We start from the raw sequence: 21,181 nt of genomic DNA on the forward strand, positions 1-21,181 counted from the left end.
AGATTTGACGAGTGCCACCGATTACACAATCTATTAAATCACAGCTAATTAAAGCGATCAGAACTTGAGTTAGGCCGCGTTTACACAACGTTTCATGTGACAACAACTAGTCTATTAAAAAAAAAGGAGTGTTCACACTGCAGCAGCGGACACACTGACAACGATGTAGTTAGTATGCCGGGCCACAGGAGGGCGCTGTTGCTTGATTTTGTGATGAAACCACACAGACATACAGAGAACAATACACTATAAACGTGAAGGAAATGGCGAGAACCCGACATCGGTGTGGACTGATGACACATCGGATGCTATCAGTGGCGAGTCTCAACTATAAAACTACTGATACGGACGATAAAACTAGAATACGGACTGCGAGTCAAACCACTAGGGTTTTTTTTTAAAGTGGATGAGCAGAAGGAAGGGGGACAGATACACTGTAAGAGCGCTCCATAGCCTCCGGCAGTCTCTGCAGGAGGGAATAGCTGCAGTGAAAGAATCTTTCCACCTTGGGAGCCGGAATAAAAACGTTAAGAACACAGAAGAGCCGCACACTGGTATCGTGTACACAGACCCCCCAGTAGTGAAGAATGTTTTGCGGATACACTCATCGTTGTTATCGTGTAAACGGGGCCTTAGTCTGCTTGCTTCTGGAGGGAGGGGAAAAAAAACCCCCAGCTTAATCCTGCATTATGCAGCATATCCAACCGGCTTGTGGAGAGAAGCTGATACGCACAAATAATTCATGAGATGAAGTCCTGCAGCACCGTCAGGGGCCGGCCACACGAGAACGCCGGTTCACGTAAACGAGCTGTTTTCGACGTTTATGAGCAGGAGTCTACTAAATTTCTATGTGCTCCGTCTCTTCTTCTCCGTTTTTGCTATGTTTGGTGAGTCACAGCGCCCCTAAAGGCCTGGCATATGCACTACATGCCCTGAAGCCTCGTGTTGAGCCGTGTTCATAGTGGGCTGTGGATAGAAATTAGTTTGAGAACCTCTGGGAGAAAAAAAAAGATCATTTTGGCTCGTGTGGATGTGGCCTCAGTTATCTCGAGTGACAGGTGAGTTGACATGCACAGCGGAGCGCCACAGGCCTCCACATGGACGTGTCCAAACACACCCAATCGTCCCATCATGAATTCACAGCCTTCCAAAGGTTGACAGGGACAAGCCCTCGCCTCCGATTCAGCCCACATGGACGATCTCGGGAGAAAAACACCCGGTGCGGTTTAAAGCACAACAGAAGCCAGATTTTCAGGTTCTGTAATCGGATCTAGATTGCGGTACTTCAGCACTTTCACATGACTATTGTCAACTTTGGTATTTTTTTTTTTTTTTTTTTAAAAGAAGTGGGCGATCACGCCTGCTTCACACAATAAAAGCTACAATACCTTAAAGAAAGAAACAATACTGAGCACAATGTGTGTGACGACCGAACAGCCAGAATCCATCTGGCTAAAAAGTCAAATGTTCAAACATGTTTACAGACTTATTGGCGCTCCTGTCGGAATAATACACTGCTGCTTTTCTTTTTATTCTTTGGGGGTCAATAAACAAAAGCAAATTCCCTATGCTGTTCCTAATGGGGTTCATTATGCAACGAGAGAGAGAGCGAGAGAGAGCGAGAAAGCGAGAGAGAGACGATATTAGTTAAACATGCATAACGACGATAAGGTATTTCCACTGTAAAGAAACTTAATAAGCAAACACTTGAGTCAGTTATATTGATGTTTGGGAATCTGTAACAGTGCTCCGTCACTTCTTGGAGCCACTTATAACCACGCTGTCACATTTTGTCTTTTATCACATGCTGTTCCCACCAGAAGAGGAACTTTCCTTCCCTTTGTTGTGACTTATTCACTTCTTTGTGTTACCAGCTGTTGTTCACACCAGGTAACATTGAAATAGTGGAGGTGAAGTATAATCCATTGCAAATACAGGCTCCATCTGATGGGGAAAATACATTGACCAGCTTTTGTGATGCATATCAACAATTTAAATTAGCAATTCATCCTGCAGTCCTAATAAAAATGTCTGAAATTTAAGAACTGAAGCAATGGGGAAGGTCAGTCACCAGTGACAGGTTATCACTGTAATCTAATAAACTGGGCATGAGCACAAAACGGTAAACGATTCAGAAAATGTATCACAACTTAGAGAGGGCGAATCTTTCAGAAACTTAAATGGGTATTCTGTGCTTTCAGGAATCATTAAGCTGCACAAAAATGCAGACTTATGATCACTGGGGGAGGGGCAAATTCCATGTTCTCTAAGTAATGGGGTCAGTCTTCAACCCTCCTGTACCACTGCATTTAATTTACAACTGGGCCTCACAAAACACACAGGAAATATCCATCTACTAGTGATGTAGTAGTCCTGAACACATTCTCAAGGACTCTGAGGTCTCTGCCGGTTAAAGTCTTGTTCTGGTTTTGAGTCAGACTTGAAGTCTTGGCTGGGTGTGTTAAAATGACCACGGTGAAAGGACAACTCATCCACAAAACTGCAACCCTGGACAACTCGTCCACGACAATTTTTTTCAGTATTTGACACATTTGGAAGGACTATTAAGTGTATCTGACAGAAAAACATAAACAGCAGCTGTCCAGAGCCAAACTTAACAGGGACACCATGCACCGGCTCAGATGCGGTCCTCAGAAATACGGTTTTCAGAAATGTATTTCTGAAAACAAATAAGCCATAAAGTTAAAAACGCCGCTTCATAGATGACGGCTTTAAGTGATGCGTTCAGGTGCTCGTTAACGTGTCGGAAACCGGCCTTCCAACACGTTAATGAGCTGCGGGGCTCATACAGTAGCAACGTCACGTCCTCTTTCAGCATTATTGATTTGAAGGATTGGATTTCAAAGTATCTTTATAACGGTGTAAAGTCATTGTAGTGCCCCGATGTCGGAACGGGGTAACGCCGGTTCATAGCTGACCTCTATGAGTGATGTGTTCAGGTGCATCACGTAAGTGCGCCTTCCGACATGTTAATGAGCTGCGGGGCTCATACAGTAGCGACATTAGATGATAAACATGAATAAAATATGACTGATAGTCATTAGCGAGGTGGAACGTGCAGCACACGGAAAGACCAAAGACCATCCTTCGTGAGAAACAAAGCCATATGATACTAAACTAAATATATATAGACATATACATACATATATAAAATATCAATTAGAAATAATATGTAAAACTACACTGTACAGGATTTATTTTCTCCCAAAAATTCTAAAATCTCCTCCGTGGACGAGTTGTCCTAGAGTCTATGACCACGGGGTGGCACTGTGCTTATTTAATGGGAGGTTTACCGTCATGGTGAAGGGGTATGTTGACCCTGAAGGGCAAATAGGATTTTTGACCGCCGCCTTAGCTGAGGTGTTTGAATACATTTATTGACTCCCTGGGGAGGCCAGTCGTGGTTGTTTGCTGCAAGAACAACCGACATGTCGCCATTGTTGTGCTTTACACAGCGAACGGAGTGGTTTCAGCGAAGCAGAAGGACTAAACAGTGTATCAGCCACGTCAAACGTTCCTTCAATACTTGGTCTTGGTCCAGACTCTAACACTGCTTATAACCTATTAAAATCAACAGTTGATGAAATGTATTTTCAGCAGCCATCATGTGATTACATCTTCTGGTGGATTAGCACCAGTCGACTTCCTTGCAGCTAACCGTGGAGGATGAAGTGTTTAGGCTCTTTATCTCCTGAAGCTCACTGTGCATCTAATCTGTGACAAAAGTGTCTGCCACCGAATGAATAAATGCAAATGTATGTAAATGTGGAAAAATGCTGCACCTCTAGACTTGGAACAGCTCAGCACAGCCGCTCAGTACAAAGTGATTAATCACATGAACATAAAACAATCCATACTAAAGAAATTCTGCTGATATACAGTTTACACTTTAGATATCAGAAAGTAGGTCTCAGGTTATGACCAGGGACGTGCTATTCCTTTAAAAAGTCAGTTTAGAATCAGCTGGGAGTTCAGAAACTTCAACACAGCCCCGTTTGTTCATTGTAAGCCCCAATTAGCTCATTAAGGACTCCCAATTCATCGTATAAAGAGCTGTGTGGAGCCCCGAGGAGCACAATCACCCATTGTGCCAAGCTCATTCTGCGGCGCCTGAAACCAAGGACATTAATGCAGTTTGCCCCAGAGAAAGCAAACTCAGGAGATCTCACTGGAAACATTGAAAAGAGTTCTGCTTTTCCTCAATATCGGTACAAATATTCTCAAAACTTGAGCAGAGAAGAAGTAGCCGACGGCTGCACAAAATTTCCCATAGACCTAAAAGACGACGACCTTCAAATAGTTTCTCTTGAACCAGACTCACATCATCTATAACAGATTTTCGTCTCATTTAAGTTTAGTTCTCAAACAGAAAATGCCACAAATGAAAGATAATAATCTTAAAATCTGGAATAATTCCTGTATTACCAACTTGTGAATGTTGGCAAATGTTGAGTATTTGTCAAGAATTAACATTTCCTTCAATCATTCATGAAATTGTCTTGATTTAGTTTATCTACAGAGGGGGGGGGGGGGGGGGAGATAGTAAAGAACTGCCAAGGATCACAAAACATTCAATTTAATGCAGATTGGGTCAAAATTGCCCAATCTGGAACAAACAACAAAAATTCACTTTGCATTCTTTTACTAATAAAATCTTATTTCTGTGCAGCTTAAAAAATAATAAGTAAAGAAATATTGAAATCTCTTTCTCATATTTGCATGAGAAACAAGTTCCTTGTCAAACTTTATTTTTATGTTTTTGAAATACACTGCCATCTGTCCATTGACCTTATCAAGGTCTCAATTATTTCCTGGATGAACCAATAAGTTGCTCGGTCCTTAAAAAGTCTAAAAAATAATAAAAGATAGTAATGTTATGAAAGAATCACCAAACGATATAATGATTTATTCCTCTAAAAGACAACAGAAAGCACAAATTATGTCCATTTGACTAATATGGACCACAAAAGTAAAAAAAAAAAATTTTTTAAATATGCAATGTTGATAAAAATGTTAGGTTTTTAGTGCGTCTTGTTTAAAACCGAAGGATGAAATCAGTGGAAAATTAAGTTTTAAACTTAACTTGGGCACGATCAATCATTGCAAATATGTGCTTACAAGCTTTTGGCTGCGTTTCATGACTAGTTTCTGCAGAAAAACCTCACAATTCCTAAAACACAGCATGAGAAATTCGTGTGTTAAAACAGTCCAACACCAAAGACAAACACTGATCAGGACAACAAGAGCCACAAACTGTGCTTTTCGGAAGCTGGAATCAGACTTTGGTCCGATAGAGAGCAATTATGAGACGTGGTCGTGTTTAGAGAAAGTTGTGCTGCTCACTTTCGCTGCGTTCGCCACAGAAAGCCATTGCAACTTGTGACACCTTCCCTAGACGGCAGCAGCCAACATCTGCACGGCATATCTAAGGTGTTTTCAACAAAAAAATGAGATTTCACTCCAAAGGCCTAGATTTAAAAAAATTCTCCAACAGCCTCCTTGGTTTTAAGTTAAACATCAACCCTCTCTGTGGCAAACAAGGTTAGATCACCTTTCCACACCTGGAGAGAGAGAGACATAGAGAGAGAGAGAGACAGAGACAGAGAGAGAGAGAGACAGAGACAGAGACAGAGAGACAGAGAGAGATCATGACTTACCTGATCACAATGCAGCCGATCTTGAAGAAATACAATAAAGCTCAGCTTCCTTTTGTCTGCTCTCAGAGCCTGTTCAGTCCTACAGGGTGTAGATCGCTGCTTTCAGCCCAGCTGCCTGTCAGAACAAGTAGACAGGCCTGTGAAAGGAATGCAGAGAGAGAGAGAGCGAGAGAGAGAGAGAGCGAGAGGGAGAGAGAGAGCGAGAGAAACACCTGAAGCTTCATCCGGGTCCTGCTGGTATCATCATATAATATGACACCTGCGACACTTTAAGAGCACAACTATGAAACAAAACACGAACAAACCCGATAATAAAGCCTCTTAATGTGTCAGTAGCTGAACACGTGTATGAAAACCTGCTTCTGAACGATGTGAAAGTTCTTTTAAAAGGTTTCAGTGCCGGATGTTCACCAGGAGCTAGCAGACAGGTACAGGTAGCTAAGTACAGCGGCTAACTCTGGAACCTGACGAACAGCTTCAACACACTCGATCGTACAGTTTTATCGCCTCCCTTCACGTTTTATCCAAAACAAAGCTGGATTTGTGTGTGAAATCGATTCCTCACAGCGACGTGTGTGTGTGTGTGTGTGTGTGCGCGAGATGCTAATCCGCTAGCTGAAGTTAAAGCAGCAGGGAGCAACAGGTGGCTACTGTAGCTTTAGCTCTTGCCTGCTAACGCAAACTCAGATGATAAACAAAAGTTTTCTCACCTCCTTTTCCAGTTATGAGGTTCACCTGTGCGGGGAGGCGGCGGATGGAGGTTTTCTTCTCGTTTCCGTCCGATTAGTTTTGACACTTGCCGCAGCTGCTGTCCATCATCAGACAAGGCGGAACTAACCCCGCACTGAAACTTAACCCTCGAACAGAACTTTTAAAAACGTCCACGAAAGGCCACGGCACGACCACATCGTACCAAACGCCGCCCCAAGTGACGGGAAACACGTAAAAAGCAGCTTTTTTTGTTTTTCCTCGGTCTTTGCGGGTCCAAAGGTGTCGCACGGTAACTTGGCTGGAAGGAGGATTAGAGTTCTTGCGCATGCGCATTGCGCACACCTCCGAAACCACGTGACCGCAGTGTTGTGGGGTTGCTGCGGTTTGGGGGTGAAGGGGTTAAATCAGGGGGCTCAAACCCGCGGCCCAACATGGGACCTGTGCAGAGAAATGCATGCATACCTCCAAATTGAAGTTGATTCTGAGTTTCGAAACAGCCTGAAGACGGTTTAAATGTTCCGGTTTGTGCTTTTCAGCAGCAGGCCAGTGGTTCACATGTAGATTTATCTTTACTGAATTAAAAAAAAAAAACATTTAAAAAGGCAAGGCAATTTATTCCTATAGCAGCATTGAGACACAAATCAATTCACAGTGCCTTACAAGGGAATACATTAATACAAGGCAAATAAGAAAATAATAAAAAATCTGAATAATTAAAGACTTTATTACGATAGAGGTAATGAAAAAGGTAAAATCTTATGATGATAGATAGATAGATAGATACATACATACATACATACATACATACATACATACATACATACATACATACATACATACATACATACATACATACATACATACATACATACATATATAGTTTGTATAGCACATTTAATTAAGGTAAAAACAGAACAAACACAGAGTGATACTGACCCACATATCCACCCCTGCAATTGTTTATACATCTCAAAAAGGAATGAATTTAAAAAATTGAATTAAATAAATAAATACATTCTTAAACAAAAAAGATAAATAAGATGAACTTCACATGGCTACTGTGGACATTAGTCAAATGTGTCTGATGTCTACATTTTAAGGCCCCATGTACAAGACAAAGTTTCACGTGACAACACTTAATCCGTTAAAAAAAAAAAAAGAGTGTGTTTACACTGCAGCAGCGGACACACCGACAACGATGTAGATAGTATGCCCGGGCCACGCGGGGGCGCTGTTGCTTGATTTTGTAATGAAACCACACAGACGTGCAGAGACCAATAAACTATAAACGTGAAGAAAGTGGAGAGAACTGACATTCCAGAGAGCTCTGGATAAGGTGGTTGAGTGGGCCAATGTTTGGAGTTTCAAGTTATCCATAGACAAAACAAAATATATGATATTTAGATACAAAAAAGAAGCTTCCGAATGAGAATATACAAATATATGGTAAGAATTTAGAAAAGGTAAAAAAAAAAAAAAAGAAGAAGTTTCTCTGAATGTGGTTGGATGAAAGGATGACATGGAAGGTAGCTACATATTGAAAAGATTTTAGTAAAATGTGAAAAAAATAATAAATGTTCTTAGGTGTGTGGCAGGATCTGACTGGGGGGCTGATAGAGAGTCAGTGATGACGATATACAGATTAGGTCTGTTATTGATTATGGAAGCATGGCTTATGGATCAGCAGCTCCTGCAGTAATTAAAAAAAACTGGATGTTCTACAAGCTAAAGTCTTGTGGATATGTAGTGGGGCATTTTGCACGACTCCAATACCTGCTCCCGTGATAGAAATAGGAGAGATGCCCTTTGAACTTAGAAGGTACAAGCAAGGATTACATAATGAAAATAAAAGGATATGATGGAACATTCCCAACAAAATGCCTGCCAGATCACCGATGGGAATACCTGGGAAGTGAAAGAAGACTAAAAACAAACTTTGGAAATAAGCTCAAATGCAAGGCGGAGGAGATTGGCATTAGTAGAAATTAAATGTGCTTTTCAATCTGCTTGTCAGTTGTACCATCATGACTTATCCCAGAATCCAGGGTTGATATGCATTCTCAATAATGAGGAAAAGAGCTCCGGGGTTATGTTGAAAGAAGTCAAGGATCAAATCAAAAATAAACCGGACAGCTCAGTTACATGCAGTGATTCAGCAGCAGCTTTAATTATAATAAGTGAAATCAAATCCAAGTCCAGACCTGATATACTGACCGAAATATTCCAAACACAGTACAGAATTCACAGAGCACGATGTGAGGTAGGGTTTTATTTTGGTTCCAGCGCACATGGGTGTTGAAGGAAATGAGGAGGCAGATTACCTGGCAAAGAAAGCTACCCAGGAAGAGAAAGTAGAAATTGCCCTGCAGTTCGGACTGCCAGACACCACCACAATAATTAATAAGTTATTAAATGAAGTGTGGCAGAACGCATGTGAAAAAGAAAAAAGGGTGGAGGTCATATTTTGACATTCAGAAATTAGTGGAAAAAGGAAAACATCATTTTATCTGTAAAAGGAGGGACTCAATTGTAATTACCAGGTTGAGGCTTGGGCATTGTGGGCTTACAAGTGGGTTGGCTCTGACTGGCAAACACAAAGAATGTGTATATGTGTTGTTGAGTTCCTGCAGTGATTAGTGTTCTATAGAATGTTCATTTTGTGCGTTAGCATGTCGCGATTAGCATTGTCGCGATTAGCATTGAGCTAACCAGGTTGACTTGATGACTCCGGTTGCGCTCAGTTTACGTTTCAATGTATGGCAATGTGAAGTTACACAATGTTTATAGACATTACGTGTTTATGGACATGATCTGATGTTATAGTGAATGCTTGTTTGCTGCATTTGATTTACAGTGTGCATCATGGTAATTTAGTTCTTTATTTCTCGCGTCTTTTCAGAAACTGCTAAACCGTAGTAAACTCACCATGGCAAACTCTTGTTAGTTAAATCTTCATGCTCAAACTGTGTGCTCCGTTCTCTGCGTTGTGTGCAGAATGCTCCACCGTTCATATGATTTCCTCACTAAAGGACTGAAATTCATCTGATGTCTCGTGTGCTCTCTGACCGGAGCCCTGTAGTGGTCAGTTAGGCAAAATTAATCAGCAACAGAGATTGTATTCCTCAACGCATAAAGTTACTAGTAGCACTTCCCATAATCCTTTGCGCCACCCCCCCCTTAACTCCACAGCGGCCGCTACACAGCCCCCTCCTGAGGAGTCAGCCGTCCTGGCGACACCCACAGTCATAACAAAATCATCCAAGTGTGCCGGACGTCGGCGCGACCCGTGACCCTCTGCAGCGAGTTGTGACTGGCCCCCGTGCTCGGCGGTGGGTTCACTGTCCGCAGCCTGCAAGACGAGGTGGTGACATGGTGCCAGCCGGTCCCGGTGCAGCACCACTGCTCGACGGCGTCCAGGCGTGTGCACCCGGTACACCACATCTGAGATTTTGTCCAGCACCAGTGCTGGGTGCGAGGGCAAATACCCTTTCTCCGAACTGGACAGTAAATCCACTCCTTGTCCCCAGGCTTAAACACCTGTCCCCGACACCGTGTGTCATAAGCCCGTTTCTGTCTCACCCCAGCGCCAGCCTGCACTTGGCGAGTGAAGTTGTAGACGGCGTGCAGACGGTCCTTCAGTCCGCGACAATAGTCCATTTCCAGTCCCCAAGCGATCTCCAGTTCTGGCGGGGCCTGGAACACACCCGGACTCCTGCACAGCAGTGCGGTACGACCACAGAACCAGGGGAAGATGGCGGTCCCAGTCCCGCTGGTGTTGGCTGGTCAGGATGGCCTGCTGGGTGGCCAGGGTGCGGCGCACCACCCCGTCACTCTGGGGGTGAAGCGATGTGGTCTGGGCCTTGCCAAACACTCAAAGTTTCAGAGGGGTATGCTCATCCGCCACCTCACCTCAGCTCAGGGTGTTAGACACAATGCACATAATTCCCATGTAAAAAAAGACACAGAAATACACAAACTGTAAGGAGCACTTCCCATAATCCTTTGCTCAAACTACTCATATGATAGAACTACAATACGGACCGTGAGTCATACCACTACGGGTCCGCCATGTTTGTTTACAAGTGGATGAGCAGGAGGAAGGAGAGGAAGGGGGAGGGAAGTGCAGTAACAGGCTCTATAGCCTCCAGCAGTCTCTGCAGGAGGGAATAGTGACAATGAAAGAATCTTTCCATCTTGGGAGCCGGTATAAAAACCTCACGGATACAGTAAATCCGCACATCGGTGTGTGTAAAAGGTCCCCCCCAAAAATTAAGATACTTTTGCGAATACACTCATATTTGTTGTCGTGTAAACGGGGCCTCAGTCTGCATATTCAAGACAGTTCAGTTATGTCTTTACTTGCATGTAGAAAATAATTGTTGCCATGTTATATTTTAATTAAGGGTCCGTTTACACGACACTGGTGTGCAGATCCACTGTATCAAGAAACAGGAGATTCTTGTATGGAAATCCTTTTTTTTTTTTTTTATTAGATACGTTTTTGTTTTGTTTTTTTGGCACATACAAGTATCGCAGTGAAATGCAGCGACTAGTGACCACCAGGCTCTACGAACAAGAACAAATTTCAAAACAGGTAAAAATGTAGACTGCAAAAGAAAAACACAAACAGGCAAACATTTACACAGTGCAAATTGCAGCAGGAGAAAGTATCTCACAGGATGTGCAATGTGTGAGATGCCCAATATTTTATAATTTACAACAATGTGACGTCGAAAAGAAACGTTCCCATACGGAGTAGAACCCAGGCCGGCTGGTGAGGCGATGCGCATCTGGTCCCACTATAGAGAGTGCGGTAAAATGTAGGCGGGGTTGTGAACGTCACGGGGATGTAACGTCATCATTACGCAACAATAGTGGCGTGAAGAGCGCAGTAGTTGCGGTCACAGCTCACGGCAGCTGTAGCTGCGCTTCCGCCAGCTCCACCAGCTCCACCAGCTCCCCGCAGCTCAACACCATCAGAAGCTGTGAGCTTCCTTTTTCTGTCACACGGCGGGAAACCTTCTCAAGCTGGATCTCCTCCTCTCCTGTTACTGAGAGGAGCGTCTGAACCTCTTCAGTAGACCGCGGTGCTGTGGAGCGCCGACATTTCAATAAATCCAGTCAAGAATGTGGAGGAACGATGCTTCATGCTCACAGCCACAGAGAGCGGCAATTATTCACTTAATGCTAATTAACCCTTAACTACACACCTGAATTGGGGGGGGGGGGGGGGGGGGGGTCCCAGTGTGTTCTGTTCAGTGGGAAACAAGTCCAAATGGCTCTTTGAGTGTTGAAGGTTGCCGACCCCTACACAAGACCATGTGGGAGCTCCATGATGATATCATCTCTCTTTGTTATTTCTTTCACATATACTCCAGCTGTATTATTTGCTTTATTTTTTTTATTTTATCTATCATTTACAGACGAATCAGCAGAAGTTTGAACACTGCGGTCTCTCTTAATTGCTTGGTTGAACTACAGAACCTGGAGGCATTGGGTTAGTCTGCCCCCTGCTGGACTGGTAAACACACTGCATCCACTGCTACAACATACTGGATCTGTCGTAAAGTCACTCAACACAGTTGTAAACTTTCCAATGCACGAGAGGTTTTCAACCATTTAGATTCAGATCTAATAGGAAAAACAGGAAGGGAACACAGACAAATTCTTTGACTTTTTTGTTTTTAGTTTTCCATGAACAAGGCACAAGATGCCAGACCTGATAATGAAGCTGTTCAGTTCATGATAAAATTTATGTGCCCTTTGTTTTGCTGCTGTTAGGAAGTAAACACGTGGTCCGGCCCTGCTGCCTGCAGTGAGAATAGCAGGCCGACACATTCCCAGTCTGAGGGTCTCAACTTGTTTTTTTTCTGCTGAGTCGCTGTACTCGATTGAGGAGGTTATGAAGAAATCAGACAAAAGCATTAACGTCTGCAACCTTTTACATGAACCCAGTCGGGCCCCAGACACCCAGACGAGGTTTCCCACCCACTTATTGTATTTAATTATAGCCGATTTGTATGATTCCAGTTAAAGCTGAGTCAGTTGGCGACAAAGCCATAGTTATAGTACAATTGTCTATAAGCGGAAGGAAGGAACTATTTTCAATTCGAGGGGAGGGGGGATGAGCATGCGCAGTAAGAGCGCTCCGTCGCCACCAGCAGTCGCTGCAGGAGGAAATCGCGACTGTGAAAGAATCTTTCCACCTTGGGAGCAGGCTTAAAAACTTCGCGGACACATGGATACGCAGACCGGTGTCATGTAAACGGACCCCCCCCCCCAAAAAGTGAAGAAAGTTTTGCGGATACACTCGTATTCATTGCTGGGTTTTTACTAAAACTGACATTTCCCCCTCTACTTTTACAAAAAAATATCTTCATTGACACGGGCCTGCTCATACAGCTCGTTCAGAGTTCCTATGAGCAGCCAAACCTGTAGGGGGCAGTGTAACGAGAGGCATGAAGCCATGATAGCCAATCAGAATCCTGGAAAAAAACACGTCACTAATTGTGACGTAAATATCCACCTACCCGCCTTTAGAGGCAAACAGAGACACCTAATTTTTCCAGATCTCCACTGTGGCCGGAGTTTTCAAAAATCATCGTTTGTGGTGACTCGTACCTGCGTTTATGTGTAAATACAAGGACCAAATACCAAGGTATGTATAAACGTGGCCTGAATGTCAGATTGTGGAAAAACATACATAGTAGCAACAATATTATAAATATTGCTCCTGGGCCTCCTGCGCTGCCATCTACATCTATACATATATAGTTGCTGAATTATGTTCATTTTGTCGCCTTAAATGTATGTTATAGTTTTGTTTTTACCAACAAGGTGGAGGTAAAAAAGAAACTATAACATACATATATATTTATCTAATTATCTGCTTATACATTCATAATCTATGTTGTGTATGCCACCATAATTTTGCAATGTGGAGTTGCTGTGATGACCAAATTTTCCCATCAAATCTAACAGTTTTCAATAGTCTGCAGCAGCAGCTCAGACCAGCCTGGTTTTCCTAAAGCAAATCAAGCAGATGAGCAAAAAACTAAAATCAACAATAAACAGTAACACAGAAGCAGCAGCAGCAAATATCAGGATCATATCGGCAGCAATGAACAGCACAGCAGCTGAATAAAAACACTCTACCTTCACGGGGCTCTTCCTTCTTTTCTTGGCTGAGAGTCTTACTCTCGGTGACCCACCAGAGAGGTGATTCAGTGTCTTTTGGCCCATTGTGGGTCTCAGTTTAAGTTTCAAAAGTCCAGGTTTTGAGAATGAGCACCCCCCCACTGGCAGAGGTAAAAGATAGCGTCAAATACAGTCTCAGTGTCGATGTGTGGAAGCAGACGGATTTCTCCTTCCTCTTACAAGATTCAGAAGTGAACTGGCTGAACTGTTCTCCTTCATGAATCCTCTGGATTGTCCAATTTCCTCTAAAGCAATGATTCCAACCTTTTAATTGTGGGTCCCACATTTTTACCATTTTAAACCTGGCCAACCTCAACCAGCAATACAATTACTAAAAGATTGAAGGCACTTCATAATAGCCTATATGTGAAATAGTTTATTTATTATTTTCTGTAGAAATGACTTCTTTTTCGCTGAGGATGAACTCTTTGGGTTTACAGTCCGTCTCAGGGTGTTTGGAGGACTAGTTCAGTGTGAAGATTCAATCTGTGGTTTATCAGTTTTTTTACCCGGGAAGATTGATTCAGCTCTAATTCTGTTCATTGCTTCTATTTATGTGTTTCAAAAAAAAAAATCTGTGTTTTCTTTGAGATTTTTACATTTTAATTGGTGGTTTGGCCGGATTGGAGCCTCTTGCAGCCCAATTCTGGTCCACGGGCCTTATCTTTAATACCCCTACCTTAAATACAAATCAGGGGTCCCTGGTTGGGAATCACTGCTGTAGATCACAGGGATGTTTCCTCTGGAGATCAGCTGTTCCTGCACGGAGATCTTATATGAAGAAACATGTGATGTTGAAAAACCCACATGTGTCTGAAGCAGTGGAGGGTTAATGGGGGAGGATCATGACGGCTGACTCCTGGGGTACGTCCGAATTGTCCCTCCGAACTCCTTAACTATCGACTTTTCCTAAACCCCGGAAGTGTTTTGTGTGGCGGCCATGATAAGGACTGTCTGAATTCTCAATAAGCAAAGGAAAGGAGGCTCATTGCTTCCTTTAGAACCTCCTTTAGCCTAGGAACCACTGATGCTTCCTTTATTGAAGCAGGCGAGCTCATGCTGCCCCACAATTCCTTGCGGCGACAACATTTAAAGGGACCTGCTCATCCGAGTGTTCAGGTAAACTCGATGTCGGAAAAAGGGAGCAGATCATGATCAAAACAACTTGAAATCATCTAAAACCAAGATCCCAAATATGAATGTTATGGATGTTGTAAAGTAACTTTTTGTGCCTATTCTCATTTTGTGTTCGTTATTTATTCACCTGGCAGCCGTTGTTTTGTGGCAGCCTCTTTTCCTTTGAGTTACATTCAAACCTTCAGATATTTTAGTTTATATCAGCGGTTAGAGGCACAGGGGAAAGTGGTACAAATGCGCTTTTTGTCGTCCATTTTCGGAAACCTGTAGGGCGGTATATGAACTGCCCAACCTTCCAGGGAGACTGTGATCTATAAATGGAACATGTGTGCAGATGTGCGTACGCACGGTTTTATCGATCCCAAATTTTTGGGGTCGCACGAACATTTTTAGTTGGAATCCTACGCAATGTTTTTACAAATGAGGCCGCTGGTATTTACGGAGGATTAAACCTGCTATAGAATATTCCCATGAAGAGACAACCCACTGTACCAACAGAGCCATTATGATAAAGGATTTCACGGCTTTCATGCAGACTTTTGCATTAAATTCTCTGCATATGTTTATATTTATTTTTTTATTTACTTATTAGTTTATTTGAATGGGATATTAATGAACAGACATCCAGTGGACTGTAGATATGCCAGATTTACCTCAGCGCTAATTTCCATCTGTAGTCCCCATGGGGGGTAAAACCATCCCACCAAACACAAACACACATAGTTACAATAAATACATGTAAAACATAGCACACACTGAAAAACACATCACATTAAAATACATATATGACATAACGCACGGGGAAACATACCACATTACCAAACAGACAGTACAGATTAAAAAAAAACCTTACTACATCTATCCCTAAAGTACTCAAGTTAGCGAGTTACCCATACATTCCTCCCTTCCCCTCACACTCGTGATAAAAAGATGAAAATAAAAAGATACATGTCCCTGTGTACTAAAAACACCTCCTCGTGTTCACAATTTTGCTGACTGAGAAGAAATGTTTTTATGTTGTCTCTTGAATGAGACATGCGGCGCTTCCTCTAACGGTCACTGGTAGAGTGTTCCAACTAGAACAACCCCTCGATTGGAAGCACATTCTGGGCAAACGTGGACCATCAATAGTATTACATCTCTGAGTACTGGTGATTCATATTAAGAAAAAGTGTCAAACTTTGTTTTAGCAGATTTACTTGACCCATGCGGAATGTCCCATCTTTGGTGCATTTCCTCCTGAAATCAGCACTGTGATCTCGCACAAGCCCTCCCTCATATTAAACGAAAGGCCCCTGCATACTCCCTGTTTGAACCCATAAGAACAGTTTGAAAACAGTTCGGCCAGGACGGTCGGCACAGCCGAAACTAATTTCTTTGGCCAGAGGGAGCTGGCTGAAGAAATGGAGTCCTTTTGTTCAGCAGGACCCCCACACTGCCGAACTTTCTTCTTGTTCTTACGGAGGATGAATTGAAGCAGCGAACAAAGGAAAATCTCTGCACTCGGAAAAGTCAAACTATAATAAATATCCCTGATAATCTGGCCTTTTTATATGCTGTATAGAACCTGCACAACACCAAGCTGTTTGATTATTTGCTTCTGTTCTATTATTCATGCGCCGGATTGTGTTGCAGCTTTTGTGTCGTCCCTTTATAGATTTATAGATCGTGGTGTGCACCTGGAGGGAGGTTCTCGCAACCAGAACGGAGTGGGCGTGCCAGTGACTTGTGGGGGTGTGTTGGTGACGGGAGGTGTTAAAAGAGGAAGTGTGGTGATGCGTGGAGGAAATGTTTGACATCTGAAGTGTCATGCTGCTGGAAGCAATAAAGAAAAGCCGACTCGACTCCTTCGTCCATCTCATCCTTCTCTGCCTTCACAAGTTTTCACCTGAAATGTCACCGTGCTTTGTTAAGGTCACACGTGCATCGTTATTACTTTAGAAGGAAGGGATTCAGGATTTTCATTCAGGTAGCAGCTAAATTGTGAACGCCTCCCTCTGATTAGTGTGTAACAGAGACTTGAGAACCTCATAATTCAGATTAAATCCTCTCTTCAGAATGACAACTCACCACTCCCCAACGTGCTTTAAGAATGGAAAAAAAAAGTTTTGAAAAAGCACCGCAGAAACGTGGGCTATTTTAGAGTGCAGGGAGGGGAGACACCAGGCCAGATAATAGCGCGGCCCACGCTTTCCCTGTGTCGCCCTGCAGGAAGCAGACAGGAAAACAATAAGCTCATCAGCACGGACGCGGAGGCTGATTACAGCGTATCACCATCTCACTCCATCACCAGATACGCTGCAGCAATCCTGCAAAACAGATTAAAGGGTGACTCACGACTATCGTCCTCATTACTGACCTTTAAAGACATGCATGAAAACATGGCGCCCCCCCATGAAGTGACACTGCAATCACCATGCAGGTTCATTAGGTTCAATCAGCACTCAGGCACTTGAAACCAACGGTGCCGTTATCCCACAGAGGCAGAAACGAATGAGTTTATTACTTCGGAGCAAATTGGGGCTCGATATGATGCTCAGAGTGCGGCCTGAACAGGATGGGAGGTCAAATACTTAAAAAAACAATGAGGGGACGAGTCAATTTCAAGGACAGATGTATATAAAAAAAAATAAAAAAAATAGTCAAATTCATTCAAGTTCCCGTCACAATGTTTTAGCTGTCACGTTATTACTCTGGGTTATTAATAGTTGGTTGTTTTTGTGATGAAGGCACACACACCTGAGCAGACAACAATACACTATAAACATTAACAATGGTGAGTATACAAACATTCACATGCAGATACAATGAAGTTGGATTTTTATTGCAGTGACTGTCACTGATAAAACTACCAAAGTCCCAGGAGAATATGGACTGGGAGTCACGACACTCCGGAGGGCGCCATTGTTCTTCTTGTCCGTCTACTGAGCATGTGCAGAGCACCACTTTACTTCTGTGGGTGAGCATGCAGGATAGCGGCGTTTCAGAAAAGTTACGTTTTCCCCTTTTTCTCTAGCGACTGAGTGTAGTAAAAAACTTGCAATTTTACAGTTGTCGTGTAAAACGGACACCCAATGAAAGTTTTCCGATTTCACTTGAAGATGCTGTCGTGTAAACAAGGCCGAAGTTACATTACCAGTACATCAACAGTCTAACAGTCTCCTTATGCTCAACCTGCACAATCATTGCTTCCCACATTCAATTATCCATTGTTTTCAGTTATTCATACAATCTGATATATATATATATATATATATATATATATATATATATATATATATATATATATATTAGTGCTGTCAAAAATAACACGTTAATTTTGTTAATTGATTTGAAACGTTTAACTCGTTCAAATTTTTTTATGGAATTAAGGCGGTTTTGTTTACTTCCGTTTTTTGTTTTTTTTAACTCCCTTACCAGAGCAACAGCATGTGCAGCGCATCACTGTCACAACAGAGCAGCATAGTACCGAGTGGAATAATATTAGGCAGAAAGTTTCACTTTAAAAAGTTCCCTGAAGGCTGTTTGGGAAAGTGAAAGTCAGTAGCTTTACTTTGAAAAGCCAAATTTAAAGACCACAGAAGTAATTCTGCAGTAAAACAGCAGGTTGCCATGTTGGCTGACCAGCAGCCACCAAACCGCTAAAGCTGGAGGAAAAACTGCTAAAATATTAATTTCTCCTCTTTTTCTCTTTCCCTGGCTCTCCTGTATACTGTGTGTGTGTGTGTGTGTGTGTGTGTGTGTGTGTGTGTGTGTGTGTGTGTGTGTGTGTGTGTGTGTGTGCATGCCGTGTCTCTCTCTCTCTCTCTCTCTCTCTCTCTCTCTGTGTCTGGATATTACAGTATATTATTACCACTTTGTTTCTAGAAATATTAAAATTCTCAAAGTGGTGGACCTGCACTCTAACAAAACCCAGACTTATGTTACACATTTATTAAGTAAATTCTATTTTAATTATTTTGCTAATCTTGGAGAGTAACAGTTTCACGCAAAGCTAAAAGGACATAAAATAGTCTTTGATTTTAAATATAGTGTGTGTATATAGATATATACTGTATACACACACACACACACACACACCTTTATTCAACCTCTCTTCTCTTACATATTACGTAAGATAATTATGGACTCCAGTTAAGAATTTGGAAGGTGTTATATGATACATTTTATAATGGAATGCAATACAAATAAATTTGATCAAATATAAAATATTTTCTTAATTTTAAAAACTGTAGTGTAGAGGTTTTTTTTTTTTTTACATTATCTTCACATGTCTTGACTTATAAGCCTAAGATGTCTACAAAAGCAACAAGAACAAAAAAAGCTTAATGTATCTTAGTAATTTACATTTAGAATATATGGATTTTTATGCTGTTTAAAAAAAAGAATGAAAAAAGGTGAAGTTTTTTTATGTACTTTATTTTTTATGACAAACTCATTTCGCATAACTGAACAAAGTTTCCCTTTTTTGTAAAGTGTTGCATTTACTTCTACTTGAAGTATCATTTGGTTTGCTTTTTTTGTCACTATTAGTAATTATTTACAAAATGTACGTATATCTCAGTAGTTCTGTTTACATCTCCTTGTAGTTATTTTAAGTCAATTGTAGTTTGTTTGTTTTTTTTGCAACTATTTGACGTTGCTGTTTGTGTATCTTTGTAGTTGTTTCGTTTCTCTGTCGTTCTGTTTTCTGTTTAAAATCCCAATATCTCATTTCAGGAATGGAGCTTTTCTTTCTATATGCTTCAGGTTAAACGAAAAATGCTGTATCTAAACAAAGTATTTTGTTTCTGTAAATACTCATGTACTAAAATACCAGGAATACTTAAAAACATCTTTTCACTCCAGTTTTAACAGACAAATACAAACAAGCCATGTCGTCTGCAGCTCAGGCTGCATCCTTGGTGGAATAAGCACATGAATTTGACTTTATCACAGCGTGAAGGACAACCTGAGCACATGCTGTCTGCAGGATGAAAGATGTGAGTGCAATAGATTCACCGACAGAAGGAGTTCAACAGCAGTGAGATCAGCATGAGGAAGATCTCAGATGTGACAGGACAACTGAAAACCTTATGTGTATGAGCTTGAGGGCTGTTATAATCTATCAGATACAAATCACTCATGATGAAATTCTCAAGGAAGTGTTAATCCTCCTCTTTTGTTCTGTAGGATAACAGTTTGAGGCTCACGGCTCGGCATCGGTGCCTGTTAATTCTGTTAAATCCACCGAGTGGCAGGATCGTTTAGTCCGATGTCACCTGCAGTTCAGTTAAAACAACCGTGAAACCGCTCACTGAACAAAGGATTTCCACGACTTGTTAAAAGGGTCGAGGAAATGCGCTGAGCCTTCTTCTCGAAACAAATTGACCGCGGAGGGCAATCACTCCGTCTGCCGGCAGTGACACAGCGTCTGTTCACAGACGAGCGACGATGTGAGTGTACAGAACAAACAGTTTCATAAGATTCATGCGAGGCGGCATCAAACACTGGCGGTATCAATGCTGCCGCGGTCTAGTCATAACAAACAGCAGATTGATAGAAGTCCTTGAAGTCATTTGCCATTTTTAAATCACCTGCCACCCAAACCAGGTGTAGCGAGACGAGGGAGCTAAGATGTATGCAAGTTAGTGGTTGTACACCATGATGTCACTCTCCTCCATGATCTCACTCTCCACCGTGATGTCACTCTCCTCTATGATGTCACTCTCCTTTGTGATGTCACTCTCAACCATGATGTCACTCTCAACCATGATGTCACTCTCCACCATGATGTCACTCTCCATGATGTCACTCTTCTCCATGATGTCACTCTCCTCCATGATGTCACTCTCCACCATGATGTCACTCTCCACCATGATGTCACTCTCCTCCATGATGTCACTTTCCTCCATGATGTCACTCTCCTCCATGATGTCACTCGCCACCATGATGTCACTCTCCTCTATGATGTCACTCTTCTCCATGATGTCACTTTCCTCCATGATGTCATTCTTCTCTATTATGTCACTCTCCACAATGATGTCACTCTCCACCATGATGTCACTCTCCTCCATGATGTCACTCTCCACATGATGTCACTCTCCACACAATGTCACTCTCCTCCATGATGTCACTTTCCTTCATGATGTCACTCTCCTCTATGATGTCACTCTCCACCATGATGTCACTTTCCCCATGATGTCACTTTTCTCTATGATGTCACTTTTCTCCATGATGTCACTCTTCTTCATGATGTCACTCTCCTCCATGATGTCACTCCCCTCCATGATGTCACTCTCCTCCATGATGTCACTCTCCTCTATGATGTCGCTCTCCACCATGATGTCACTTTCCTCCATGATGTCACTCTCTACCATGATGTCACTCTCCTATGATGTCACTCTCCACATGATGTCACTCTCCACACAATGTCACTCTCCTCTATGATGTCACTCTTCTCCATGATGTCACTCTCC

The 21,181-nt window shown here is 42.3% G+C and overlaps 1 protein-coding gene across 3 annotated transcripts in view; it reads right to left on the reverse strand.

Moving 5' to 3' along the window:
• Positions 1-6,741, reverse strand: part of phactr4a (phosphatase and actin regulator 4a) — a 50,326-nt gene extending 43,585 nt beyond the window's left edge. Inside the window, exons 1-2 of one of the 3 annotated variants that reach the window (XM_080485035.1) lie at positions 6,389-6,741; positions 5,679-5,793 (exon numbers count right to left, since the gene is read on the reverse strand). The gene's annotated coding sequence lies outside the window, so the exon portion shown is untranslated. Of the gene's footprint in view, positions 1-5,678; positions 5,816-6,388 lie in introns of all 3 variants that reach the window. The other 2 variants (XM_080485034.1, XM_080485037.1) reach the window with 2 other exon arrangements.
• Positions 6,742-21,181: the final 14,440 nt, after the last annotated feature.

Source organism: Lipophrys pholis (assembly GCF_963383615.2).
Source record: "Lipophrys pholis genome assembly, chromosome: 17".
Lineage (NCBI taxonomy): Eukaryota > Metazoa > Chordata > Actinopteri > Blenniiformes > Blenniidae > Lipophrys > Lipophrys pholis.